The sequence below is a fragment of the Lactuca serriola genome, chromosome 1 (genome assembly GCF_051521515.1).
Source record: "Lactuca serriola cultivar US96UC23 chromosome 1, Lser_US96UC23_V15, whole genome shotgun sequence".
Classification (NCBI taxonomy): Eukaryota; Viridiplantae; Streptophyta; class Magnoliopsida; order Asterales; family Asteraceae; genus Lactuca; species Lactuca serriola.
In genome coordinates, this window is record NC_136408.1 from 47,485,288 (window position 1) to 47,495,774 (window position 10,487).

The 10,487-nt window shown below is 35.5% G+C and overlaps 1 long non-coding RNA gene across 2 annotated transcripts; it reads left to right on the top strand.

Annotated features, from left to right (window-relative positions):
- The first annotated feature begins 265 nt into the window (after window positions 1-265).
- Window positions 266-5,561, top strand: LOC145068375 (uncharacterized). Of its 2 annotated transcripts, XR_013688968.1 has the most exons (8): window positions 266-1,825; window positions 1,908-2,033; window positions 2,129-2,210; window positions 2,357-2,464; window positions 2,570-2,644; window positions 3,049-3,158; window positions 3,253-5,396; window positions 5,486-5,561. It is a non-coding gene; the product is annotated as an uncharacterized LOC145068375 (long non-coding RNA). The 2 variants fall into 2 exon arrangements; XR_013688966.1 differs by having other exon boundaries at window positions 3,049-5,396.
- Window positions 5,562-10,487: the final 4,926 nt, after the last annotated feature.

Sequence of the window (10,487 nt, forward strand, 5' to 3'; positions counted from 1 at the left end):
ACAGATGTTGCAAAAGGCTATGGCGTTTGTTTCTTCTGTCAACCTCAGTTTTATCTCCTACAACAACAAGCATGTACAAAAAAGATACAATGGCTTTTATCCTTTCTTCCATTCTCTGGATCTCATCCCCACCCCATCTCCATCATTATACCTCTTTAATATCATTTCATTACAATATATATATATATATATATATATATATATATATATATATATATATATATATATATATAAACCCTGTTATTCTCCTTCCCCCAAAATCAAATCTATAGAGTTTGTTTACCGCCACATATCCTACCTTCGTAACATCGTAACATACCAAGAGTTTTGAAGTACGCCTATAACGTATCGCATTCTCATATATAGCTACCACCGATTCAACACTCCCCTTCCCGTCTAAGCCTAACTCCGGTTCCTCCCCCAATATCAGTCGACAGAGATGATGTCCGCTACCGCCACTGCCTTCTTCCACCAAGCACGATTCTTGGATAAGTGATATAGGTGAATCTACAAGAACTCCCAAATCAAATTTACTAGGTTTTTTCACTCTGGGTAAACTTTCTATGAAATGGCGCCATAAACATCTAAGTCGATTCACACTTGTTGTGAGCATGCGTCTGCTTGGGCTTATTTTTTTTTTTAAATAATTTTTATTACGCTCCATATTTTTTAATGATTCACAAAGGTTCTTCTACTAGACTAAGTCAGCCTTCTTTGCTAACAATCTTTGATTTGAGATTTTTTTTTGTATTTGTGTATATGGGAAACTAACTTCTGATTATGATTGTTAATTGCATACTGAAATGAAATTTAGGGTTTTGAATTGATGTTCTGCTTTAGAAATATGTAGTTTCATGTTATGACCTGTTTCTTTTATTAGAAAATCTGCATAGGGGAAAAAGGGTGTAAGTTTAGAACATTTATTTCCTTGCCTACATCACATTTTGTTTGGGTTCATTTTGACTTTTAACACTTAGTTTTAAGGCTAACATCCTAGAAATACTTCCATTTCTTACAAGGATATGATGGGCTACCTCTTATACGATAATTTTACTTTACCATTTCCCTGATAGAAAAAGTTTTGCAAAGGAAGTGCTTAAACACGTGAAATTTTTCATCTTTTTTCTAATCTTCCAGCAATCACAACTTTATGTTTCTGTTATTTTGTTGTCTTGTTGGTATAAGGGGTGTTCCAAAGATAATCATTTATGATGCAAGGGGTTTCTTATTTATGCAAATGTGATATAGGAATTTGATTCACAATTAGTCCCTGGATAGACTAAGAACATAAAATGTTTCTAATGGGACTGCAGAATCTTGGAAAACCAATATGTGCAAAAGAAAAAAGATGATCTACCCTATTGGATATGGTTACAATTTTAGCGGTAATGTATGCTTCTTTCTTGCTAATAGATGTAGTTCATTATTTTTTTTGACTTAACCACTTAATATTTTTTTTGGTGGTGACCAAAAGACATTTTTTTTTTATTTCTTGCTGTAAAATCAATTTTAAAATGTTTCTAATTCTAGGTTTTTTACTTTGTCCAACATATGATTGTGGGTTATCTTTTTTTTAAGAGAATTAGTTTTAAGTCTAAAACCTTTGGGTTCTTTCTTTAATTTGCATATCTAGGAAAAGTTGGCATTTTGTTAGTCGAAATTCAGTTCTACAATAATTTTAATTGTGGCTTTTGCTTGTAAGTTGATATTGCATGTTGGGCTTTCATTAAAATGTGTGAAAATCTGGTTTTTCATGATAATGTTTGGTGACATCGTCGACAAAGTGTGAGGCTGCAAATGCAAAGGTGATAGTGTTTCAAGAAAGGTATGTGCTTACTTACTGTGGTTTTACTTATTTGATCATTGTTGTCTTTACTAACAGGTGCTGATTTGGTATTCTTTTGCAGTGTGCAAGATAAGGGTTTGCAATGGGTTTAACTATGTTAGTTGGTATAGTTCCTGATATTTCATTGGACTCTTTGCTGAAACTAATAGTTGACTTATTAGAAGTCTCTTCTTCTATGACGGAACAGGTGGGATTGTAATTTCTTTTGAACTTTTTTTGAACATGACTGCTAACTTATTTATTACCTTTCTAATTGTTTGTTTATTTCTTTATGTCATATAGGATATCAAAGTTTGTCTTTTAGGTCGTTTTTTTTTGCTTATGGTGCTCTTGCAAGATCAGGAAGACTGATTCAAGAAAGTAGGTATATTAAGGAATTCATTGGTGTTGTTATTACACTAGCCACCAAAAAACGTTATCTCTAGCAACCTTTTGTTGTTTTTGTCCTGTAGTAGTATTTGATACATAAAATACCTAAACTACCCCCGTAACCCTTCCATTGATTGATAGGTTCACAAACGAAAGCTCCCAGAAAAGGAAGCCAGGGAATACTTTCAACAGCTTATTCATATAGTTGCCCATTGTCATTCCAAGGGTGTATATCATAGGGATTTAAAGGTAAGAGACACAAAGTTTTAAGAATAATCAGATCATTTAAGGTGTAATGATTGATATATTACACTTTTTTTTTCTACTAACAGTGTTCTTGTAATATACATATAGCCTGAAAATCACCTTCTTGATTCAAAAGAAAGGCTAAAAGTTTCAGATTTTGGACTCAGTGCACTCCCACAAGAAGTAAGCATATAATTATTTTCTAAATCTTTTTCACAGTATTTATATTTCTTCTCTAACATAAAACTATTTTCCATGGTGTTTAACTTTTATATACCACTTGTGGAACCCCAATTTACGTTGCACCAGAGGTTCACGAAAACAATATGAAATTTTAAGAAGTAATTTTCTTCTAATTCTTATGCTTTGACCATGGTTGACTTTTAGGTTTTAAGAAAATGTGGATATGATGGAGGAGCTTTCATAGTTTTTTTAATTATTATTTATTTCATTATCTATTATTATAGTTGTTGACTCAAAAGGATTCATCAAGTTGTTTTTTTTTTTGGCACAAAGTTATTAGATAGTTGCTGACACACATAAAAATTATAAGAAAATTCAATTGTTTGTGTAAATCATGTGAACAGGTTGGTAATGTTGTGCTCGTTCAGAACTTATGAAGTTTGTCATGTTTTCCAACTTCTCCATTGTTGGAATGAACATCAGTCTAATGTGGAACTCAGTAGGATTCTACCAGGTACGTAGTAGTAAACTAGTAATAATGTACATAACACTCCATTCAAATTGGATGAATTCTGAATTCTGTGATTGATTTGTAAATTCCCATACAGCAAAGCTGATAGTATCATGTTTATTTGAGTGACAAGATTCAATATTCGGGCGACACAAAGCTGAGTATTTTGGTTGTTCTTCTTGGTGTTGTTGTATGCACTGTTATGGACATGAGTATTCTCAAGAGAAACTATTCTTTACATCTTTATCTACATGCACTTAATCCTAGACTACTAGGGTGATCTTTATGTTACAGAGAGACAATATAATATCCCATTTCCTATAAAACTGTCATGTTTGTCTTTTCATCTTGATTTTATAAACTGATTGACCATTAACCTGTAATGTCACCATCCAAAAACCAATTAATTTCTGGATTCAATGGAAGATTGATACAATACAATAGCTCATTTTAGTAGGTTGATGAATTTAAATATTTTCGCCATTTTAAAAGATTAGGCTTTCACTATAGGTTATAGTTATTCTTAGTAATTCTTTTAAATATATAGAGAGTAAATAACATTTCCATGTGTTGCAGTCATTTTATGGATTTGGTCCGAAAATAAATCTTTTTTTCACCTTTGGTCCATATTTCATTGTTTCATGACACTTTTGGTCCCTGACATTGAATCCTTTAACAACTGGAGGCTAAATGCATGTAATGATTCAGTCACATTGTCTAATGATTCGTGGAGAATCAGTGGCATCAATGCAAACTATGACATTTGTCAAACTTACCCTGTTTCTTTACTATTACCAAAATCCATCGGGTAATTTCATAGTTACTGCACTTTTTCTAATTCTCAGTTTTAACAGTTAACACATGCCATCTGTTCTAAATTCTAATGAGATGTAGGCACTGGAGGTGTTCTTGGAAGATTATGCCAACCGCTAGTTGGGCTAATGATGAATATGAGAAATTAATGCTGCTAACTTTACCATACTATTACTAAGCCTAAGAATGCATGGGTAAAATTGTCTTATAACAATTTTGAATGCAGAAATGTTGATGAGATCTGAATTATTGTTGATTTCTTCTCTAACTTCTTGAAGCAAACCAAGGTACTCACTTTAAATTTTCCCTTAATGTAATATGGTTGGAATCAAAGAAAAAAAACAACATTAAATCAAGAAAATCAAGAACTTCACTCACTGTAGAACATGTGAGGGAAAAAAAAGCTTATCAGGATGAAGTTAAAAAAACGGTTAGAAGCAAAGAAACAAATGTATGATGCTAAAAAAAGTTATAAAGATGCTTTCGAGGTATTTATATTTTAGTGTTTTTTTTCAAGTTTATGTTTATTAATTTATAGACTTGATTTTTTTTCTCCCTTACTTTTTTATAAGGAACAATTGAAATATCAAAGAGAGTGTATGGAGTCAATAAAGAAGCTTGGAATATAATTGGTAGTAAATCAAGAAAAGCAAGGAGATAAAAGAGTTAAAGTTTGATTTAAAGATGAAACCCTTCATAAGACACCTAATGGGGAGGTATTCATTTTGTCTTGAATTATGTACATCTATAAAGGTGAACATATCATTGAGCAGATAGTAAAAATAAAAACTCACTGCCTGTTTTCATATGTTTTGGGTATTTAGCATTAGCAATGAATGATATTGGAACCCTTCTTGTGTCTGGTGGCACAGAGCGGGTACTTTTTTCTTTTCAATACATTGTACTTTTAAAATTCTTCCTCATTATTTCAAAAAACTACTCAATTGTAGTAGTGTTCCATACATCCTCTGCTTACAAAGCAACCGAGTTTAGCGCTAATTAAGCTATAAAATAGCCTTTGAGCAGAAAAACCAATATCTTTAAACACACAGATACACATTATGCAGTATATAGCTCTAAAACCAACTCGAAACTCAGAGGTTCATATGTATTGTACTTTAGTCACTTACAGTTTTATTTTGAAGAATTAAATGGTATTGTTATTATTGAGGTGTATATTATAAATATTTGTAATTTGGATTTTATGTACATGCATTATGTACCAGATCCTGACATTAAACCACTTAAGAGTTTCAGAGCTTACATAATTCTAATTCATATTTTTTATGCCTATGCTTGATTCCCACACATCCTTTGCACACAATGCAACTGAGTTTACCACTAAGAAAGTATTGGTAATCTCAAATGGACACCGGATCTCCATGAACCGGTTCATAGAAGTAGTCAACTAGCATGGATGAGAAAATAGTAAGTGTATTCCTAAAATTTTTGTTTATGAAACATAAGAAATGAAATAAAAGAAGCTAATGGAGTTTTTTTTTTATATTTTGTTAAAGGCTACTTCAAAATCAGTTTTGAAGCTAATGGGAATTCAAGGGCTTACTCTATTCCACTTAAAGAGTCATCTCCAGGTATATATATATATATATATATATATATATATATATATATATATATATATATATATATATATATACACACACACACACACACATATAACATGATTATTGTGTAGGATTTCTGTGTTGTTAATCAAAAGTTGGGATTGATATTGAAGCTAAGAGACATGATGATTGTTTAGATACATGAAGGGTTTTAGAGCTTCTTCAGACAAATTAATGACGAGTTACTGAAACAAGAAGGTGCCCCTTTATAGCAATGTAGTATTAGCCTATACAGTTAGGGAAAACCTCTTAATAACAATGTACAATAAGATCCCTTTAATATCAATGTATTAAATTTTTTTGACATGATGTAATTAGTTGAAATTGATTGTTTTGGTATATGTGATTATATATTTTTGTATTATGCATAAAAGAGTATCGTAAAGACACATCGTATATGTATATCGTAAATGGATGCTGAAATTTATGACACGCAAATGCGTGTCATCTTCATTTATGACAGGGGCTTTAATGATACACAATGTGTCCTAAAGGCGCGTTGTAAGGTTACGACACGCAAATGTGTGTCATCTTCTTTTATGACAAGGCCTTCCTTGATACGCATTGCGTGTCGTAAATGCGTGTCGTAAATACGCGTCGTAAATAGACGACACGCAAAAGCGTGTCGTCTCTCGTTATGACAGGGCCTTCCTTGACACGCATTTGTGCGTCGTCTGAGCATTTTACAACACGCATTGCGTGTCGTAAAAGGCTGTTTTTCTAGTAGTGAGCTTGCTACACCATTCACGAGTGCTCGTGAATTTAAGTATTGGATTCAACCCGCGCTCACATGAATTACTTCATGGATTTTATCACGAGTAATTGTGAGACGATAATAGCATATAGTCTTCAAACTAAGATATATGAGTTGTTGACTACGATTTGGTTGTGCATTGATGGCATGAAAACACATCAGTAACTTGATGTTATAAAACGTGTCGTTGTGCACGATTTAATGAGTAGTTAGTACAAGCATAAAATTTCGTAGTTTATCTAATCCTTTTATCCTAATAGGATTAAACGCGATATCTTGGGCCCTTCGATGATTCTGTTTTGACTATGTGTCGGGCCCGATCAGAACTAAATTGATGTGTTCAGTTATGTTCAATGCCAGACGAATCGAAAATCGGGAAACAAATTGCAGGACAATAAGTATGACTATGTTCCATGTGTTTGTCCGCATAGATATCTTGAGAACAGAGGAGTATATGATCCCTTATCTGAAGGGCACATCACTGACTAGGTCAGAGTTTGACAACAGCTTTTGAAAGCTTACGATTGCTACGTTGAATCCTGAAGTTGCATTGGAAGTTATAGTTATTAGACTTATCCAAGTGGGAAACTATTGGATTTGGTGTCTAAGCCCATACCTATAATTGGGATGTACTTGACCCGATTGTAGCATGGTCCTTTTTGGGTTGCCTTCACCAGTGAAATTTGATAGGATGGATTTTGAGAATAAGGTTACTTATGGTTTATTAATATATTACAAGTATAATATATTAATATGAAATTATTTAATTAGTATTGGTCAAGAATTAATTTGGAATTAATTTTGTGGTCAAAAGAGACTAATTAAATATATGGGGATTGATTATGTAAATCAATGATTCTTGTAGTGCGGGCCAATGATCCATGATTATATAGATTGGCTAATCCAATGAGATAGTCTATGGAGGTTAAATCCATGGAGCATGAGAATGTGGAAAGTCATGGGTCATTAGGGTTTACAAAGTGTAACCCTAGCATGTGCAGCACTATAAATAGAACCCTCATGAACCAAAATCGGTTACACCTTCAATTTGAGCTAAATAACTTATTCTCTTAAGCCACCTTTTGCATATTGGTGTTTTTGAACCATTAGAGGCATCACACTTGAGGTGCTCAAGCTTTCAAAGGTCAAGAACTAAAAGTCCTTCTAAAAGGTATGTCATCTAACTAGATGTATTATTCATTGGGCAATATGTATGGTAGTTAGGACAATTTTTTGGAAAATTGAAAATATGCATGTATAATAGAGAAAACATAGATCCAAAGCATTTAGGGTTGCATGTGCTACATAGGAGTTTTATAGTGCTCAAAACCCAACAGAAGGTACTTGAAGATTCACGATACATAGCTCAGGAAAAGCAGATAACTAACCTGAAGTTACTACTTACCCATACCCAACAAGATTCATAAGCAAAAACAAATACTGATCAAGGACAATTTCTCCATAAGATTATTACAGAACGGGGGAAAGGGTTCCAATTACATACTACAGATTCCTTGTGACTCGACCTTGACCTCCTGAGGAATGATGATTGGTGGACCTGAAATGACCTAGCTGATGATAGTGAAAGCATATATGATCCTTCTTACAATCCCGTTGCAGATGCCCTCTTTCTCCACACTTGAAACACCTGAACTAGTGACAAGAAAATCCGTGAGTTCCCCCACACTTGCCACATACCTCATGATTCTCCTGACTTCCAGTTCCCCAGTCAGTAGCCTCAAACTCCTCATCTTCTGCTAAAAGATCCCTCATACTCTTTCCTAGTTGTGACACCACATCCAGCACTCCCCCAGTGGTCATCTCAATAGCAATACCTCTCATATTCTGCAAGGCTGCATTTTTCTTCTCGAGTTTTGGCAATTACCTTGGCAGTGACCCGATCCACAACACTGGACAATTCTTCTTGCAAAATTTGAGAAATCTCCATGGAAATCATCTCACGTATCTGCTCAACGGACAACACCGGCCTATCCCGGCCACTAGTTCCCGATCCTGATCCGGATCCCGCCTCCAATCGTCTCGCCATCACCATATTGAACATAAAATAAGGAGGTATGAGATGAATCACATAACATACAAGTGGAGCCAACTCCCAACAAATCCCTAGGGGTTGTGACTTCTCTGCTATGCGTACGGGTCATGTGCTTTCAGTAGTACGGGCCTATACTGACTTCCAAACCTACCCGTATTTGTCTCATGGATCATCACAACACCCTAAAACTACTCATAAACATAGGCGAGCGCTCAATCCTCACTCCTAGAGGAGGGCAAAATATCTCACAATTGGCCGACCGACCCCACATAATCCATCTTACCACCAACTGCCACACGACCCTCCATTGGTTCCAGATAACTATTGCATGAATACAGTCACATGTCGCACAACTTAAAAAAATTTAGAGTAAAAGATTTAATCCTACAACGGTTGGACTCAGACAAGAGCTACGCAGCAGGACCAAATCCCTTATCCTAAGATCATTTAGCCCACGTAGCATGTGACTTAGTGTATTCACTCAATAGTCAGTTCACACACGAAAGAGTCATACAACAATCAATCAAGTTCTCTATAAGAGGTAAGGACTCATATATCAGGCAATCTTATCATGCAATTCCTGAAGATCCCTATCCTGCTACTAACATGATGTTCTAACATACAACAATATCAAATAATAACATTGTATTTTGGGGTCTACTTACTGGCTCCGGCTGATCGTACAATTCGCATCCTCCTTTTATCATTTTGAAAACCATTTGAAAATCTTTTCCTTAGTTTGAGACTGGATTCACACGAGTGTTCCTCCAATTCACTCAAACCAAGGCTCTGATACCAACTTCTAACATCCATACAATTCACAAAACATTTTAAACTTTTCAAACATTCCAAAACCATCCATTATTTACAAATTACTTTCAAAATAATCCAATATCAGAGTTTTCCCAGAAATCACAACATAAAAAATGAGGAGGTGCACGATCAAGCCTTCGCCTTCCCGCGATCATCTAATGTACCTGAAACAAAATCCACAACTGTAAGCCAGAAGCTTAGTGAGTTCCCCCAAAATACCAACAACATACCAACAGAACAATGTCATAAACAAACAGTACACATACAGAGTCTTCAGCATGAATGGACCGCCTCACCGGGCCTACAGCCTATCTGGCCCACTCTTAGAACCTTCAGCATGTCTGGACCGCCTCACTGGGCCTTCAGCCTGTCTGGACCATTCTCCGGGCCTTCGGCCTGACAGGTACGCCCCTTTGGGCCTTCAATCTATCCAAGCTGTCGTGGGTCTGTTGGTTTTGATCACAAAGCAGGACCGCCTCAACCCACCCGTCATCACATAATATCAAACTCTAGCTAGCACATACAATAATCATATAGGCCTAACAGATCATCAATCATAGCATCATCCTACACACTAGGGTACAGAACTACCCGATCACTACACATAGTATCATACGATAAACCAAGATACAATCCAAAAGGGTCGGCATTGGTGCCTTCGACCCTGTCAGTATAGTGACGAGAACTCACCTCACAAGTAGTGCTGAACCGGTAATGTCAATCCTAACTCACAGCTCCAACTCAACTGCCTACAATCACCAATTACTACTTCATTAAAATCCCAAAAAAAACCCAAAATACCCTCAAGGTCAAACTTGGTCAACCATGATCAAAGTCAAAGTCTACGGTCAAGGTCAACATTCCATGTTGACCCAACTCGTCAAGTGCATCTACTGACTCGTCGAGTGTAGCTACTAACTCATCGAGTTCCTTCACATCTTAGAAAATCGTGAAAAGCTCGAGACAACTCGCTGAGTTACCAGAGCAACTCATCGATTTCTTCAGCATCCAGAAAGCGGGAAAACCCAATTCAACTCGTCGAGTTGGCTAAGCAACTTGTCGAGTTGCCCTAGTCTTAATACATTCAGTCGCTTTCCAAGTGAGTCTAATGCCTCCAAACTATAGATTTGCTCCCCTAGGGTTGAGATACCACGTAAAGCTGTAAGCTTTACATCCATGCATGGCATCAAGGGGCTAAAACACTAAAATCAAGCTTATTAAGGGACTTAGAACATGAAGGAGGGCCAAGACTTGATAAAGTTGGAAACTTTAAG